Genomic DNA, 4,175 nt, shown 5'->3' with positions numbered 1-4,175 from the left:
TCTCCTCATCGCTGTGCTCATCATCACTTGACTTGGGCGAGCCCCTTTTCTTGAAGCGACGGTCTCCCCCACCTTTACCGTGGTCCCTCCTGGGAGACGTGGCCCTCTTGTCATCGTGCCTAAAGTCTTCAAGGCGCTCCGCTATAGCCATTGCGGATGCCAAGTCTCTAGGCTCCCTCCTTCTCAGCTCTGTGGCTACCCAAGACTGCAACCCATCAATGAACAAGCACACGCGTTGCCGCTCCGGCATCTCTGGGATCTCCAGCATCAAGTTAGAGTACTCCTTCACATACTCCCTTATGCTGCCCTTCTGCTTTAGGCGCCTTAGGTTGATCATGGCGAGGTCCTCAACGCACTCAGGGTAGAACTGCCTCTTGAGCTGCCTTTTGAACTCCTCCCATGTATCAACTGCTCTTGCGCCCCTACCGGTGAAACGCTGCCTCCACCATAAAGCGGCGGTGTCTGTGAGGTACATAGTGCCTATCTGCACCTTCTCCTCATCATCCTCGATCTCCATGCACTCGAAGTACCGCTCCATGTGCCAGAAGAAGTTGTCAATCTGGCGCGCATTCCTCGCCCCATCGTACTCCTTAGGCTCCGGCGCCTTCTTCTTCCTTGGCTTCACCACGACCTCGCGCGCCTGGGAGAATTCCTTCTTGCACTCGGCAATCTCCACGCGCAAGTCGTCTACCAGATCATGCAAGTCCCTTTCCTTCTCTTGCGCCTTGTTGGCGATGCCATCAATCAGCTCGTAGAGCTCCGCCATCCTTCTCTCGAGCCTATTAAACTTAGTCTCCGTGTAGACCAAGTGTGTGGCAAGCTTTTCCTCCAAGCTCTGCTCTAAGATGTGGACTTGGTGGTCTCCTCCGCTAGCCATGTCTACTCCAACAAAGCTCCCTTGACGAACTTGCTCTGATACCAACTGTCACGGGCTTAGAGTTTCAGCACCACTCTAGCTGCTCCCGTGCGGCACCAAGACGTTGCTTTCACTCTCGCAAGTACTTGGTCAGCCTAACTCCCATGCATACCTTAGCCAACACACTCCCCTCGTGCGCTTACTAGTGTTGTAGTTGCCCTCGCTCTCTCATCACTTGGCTTACACACTCACACACACTAAGGCACTTAAGTTGGCAAGGAAAGAACACTTCTATTACTTCAAAGAATGCTTTGTACAAGGCTAGCACTCAAGCTCTCTACAAGGCTCTCAAGACTTACTCTAGGACTTGTTCCCTGCAAAATGAAGTCCTACCTCTATTTATAGGCATCCCCATCCCTAATGGACGGCTAGGATGCATTCTAACCAACGGTGGAGATTGATTATCTAGAATCTTCTCCCACCTTCTTCACACTTCCATACTTATCTACTAGTATCTACAACATTCTAGAATTCTCCATACTACTCCACACAACTCTGGAGAACTCTAGAACCTTTCACACACTTCTACACATTTCTACACATATCTAGAATCTTCCACATAACTCTAGACTATTCCGGAAGACTCTAGAAACTCCACTTGCCATGCAGCGTCCTCCTCAGCGTCTGCGTGTCGCCTGCGTGGCACAACCTCCATAGGCGGGGCGTGACACTTAGCTCACTTAATTGAGCTCCTAAATATTAGTATCCTCGTACCACTAGTCTAACAAAGTCACTTCAGTTGACTTATCAAGTAGGTATTGTAAATTTTAATTTGGTTAATTTGGTATAACTTGTCATTCGATAAATTGAAATATTTTGAACAAAAAAATTTTATTCGGAAAAAATATATATTTTTTAAGTAAAATATTTTATTTTTTATTTTTATTTTTTCAATATTTGGTAAATGTCTAGGTCGAGGTTAAGAACAAGTACATTAGGTGTGACATGTAAAATAATTTGTCAAAAATTGATACATAATTTACAGTTTTAGAAGTATTTTGATACGTGTACTACTACTATTATTATTATTATTGATAAACAGATAAATGGAGAGTTTTAACATAAATACGATAGCTTTAACTGAAAATAGTACTCCTTAAGATATTAAAATATTGAAAGATATTATAGAATTTCTTCATATTATGCAAACAAGTAAAAACAAAGTCACCACTAATAAATGCATTATTTTAAGTGTCACATTGATCATAGCTATAAAAGGATGACCCTTTACATATATTTTAATCTAGTCTGTTACATATAAATATTATCATTATGTGCATATTCTAATGGAAAATTTTTAAAAAATTCTACTTAATTATGTATATTTTCAAATATGCCAACTTTTTAAATTTATAGGTTTGACTGCTAATTTTATTAAACTAATTACAAAAGTATAAAATAAAAAAAAATACTATTTAGATTCTTTAATGGTCCTAAATGTCCTTGTCTCTTCGGAAAAGTCCGCCGTGCTTCCAAATTCATAAATTCCATTATTTATGGTGACGAGCTCCACTAGACAAAATATGGGCCAATTTTGAAGTTCTCCAGTTCAAGTGATCATCATTCGGACAAGTTTCAAATTCAAAACATCGGTCATTCAAAGTCTTCAACTCTTTTCTCACCCCCTACTCTTTCAATAAAATCATAGAAGTTAACTATAAACCTTTTGGCTTATTCAGTCTTTCTTCTCTCTCAAACCCATTTCTCTCATTGAAGTTCTCCGGTTCAAGTGATCATCATTCCGACAAGTTTCAAATTCAAACACATGGGTTATTCAAAGTTTTCAAATCCTTTCTCACCTCCCCCCCTTTCAATAAAATTAGAAAAGTTAACTATAAACCGTTTGGCTTATTCCTTATTTCTTCTCTCTCAAACCTATTTTCTCTTACTAGTTTTCGTGATCAAAACCCATCTTTTATATCACTTCCGTGTACCATTGCTTTCCCTTTCTTTTGGGTCATCAAAACAACTAAATATTGTTTCCTTCTAAGTTCAGAAGCTCTTTTAAATTTTTGTGTTTAAATTTGATGTAAGTTTTTCGAAAAAGCATCAATCAAATGGAAGCCTAGAATTTGAAGGCAAGAAATGGGTGATCATTGCAATTGCCATTTTTGTTTTGTTTTTGTTTTTGTTTTCGGGTTTCTCTATTTTAGTTGTTCAAATTTATATTAGATGAGTACAATATATATTTATATAATGGGTATTATAGTTTAGTTCAAGATATTTGTTTAATGGGTTTTTTTTTTTTTTTTTAAGTTTTGCCCGGTGGACTTCGTCACCTGAAATAATAAAGTTTATGGACTTGGAACCACGTCGTATTTTTTGGAAGAGATAAGGACATTTAGGACCATTAAAGAGTATAAATATATATATATATATATATATATATATATATATATATTTGTAATTAGTTTAATAAAATTTGCAGTTAAACCTAATAAATTAAAAAAAAATTAACATATTTAAAAATATGCATAATTAAGTAGAGTTTTTTAAAAATTTTCCTTCTAATTGCGAAATTCTATAATAATTAAGTAGAGTATTTTAATTTCAATGTGTGATTTGATTTGATAGTCAAAATGCATCCGATTCTATGTTTTTTTTTTTCCAAGGCAAGAAAATCTTTCATATACATATACTCCGTATTTTAAGTGTCACATTTGCATGATTATATATAAAAATCACATTTTTCAAATGAGTAATGATAGGAGAATCGAAAATGAATTCTCAAATTAATCCCGAATTTGACGTGGTTAGCTATACTTATCGCGTGTTAAACAATTATTTTTTGAAAACAGTTTAAATAGATGAGGTAAACAAAAACATGGTAAATTCGGAACTTATTCGAGAAATTATTCGGTGACCATATTATTTTTCTTTACAAAAATATATATATACTCCGGAAATTGCAGACCGAATTCAGGTAATTGGAATGTTGGCAATTTTTTTTTTTTTTTTTTTGTTTTTGACACGAATGTTGGTAAATCATATTGACACCCTTACGTCAGGAAAAAAAAAAAAAAAAAAAAAATCACACCCTTAGTTGTCAAAGTTCGTTGAATTCAACCACGTTTTTCCAATTTTATTTCTTCTTTCCTAAAATCACATCCTGCTGATTAACGGCTTAGAACTCCGGAAGTCAGTTATCTCTCTACATCGCGAAGTACTGGATCAGACATATATTATTCCCGGTTCGTTCCCTTCCATTTTCGCCTCTCTCTCTTCGAGCCCAAGAGAGACTCTCTGTTCTTTACAGGAA

The sequence above is a fragment of the Cornus florida genome, unplaced genomic scaffold, assembly GCF_030987335.1.
Source record: "Cornus florida cultivar Cherokee Brave unplaced genomic scaffold, ASM3098733v1 CherokeeBrave_3.0.0_Hap2_Chr06, whole genome shotgun sequence".
Lineage (NCBI taxonomy): Eukaryota > Viridiplantae > Streptophyta > Magnoliopsida > Cornales > Cornaceae > Cornus > Cornus florida.
This window is presented reverse-complemented; position numbering follows the sequence as displayed.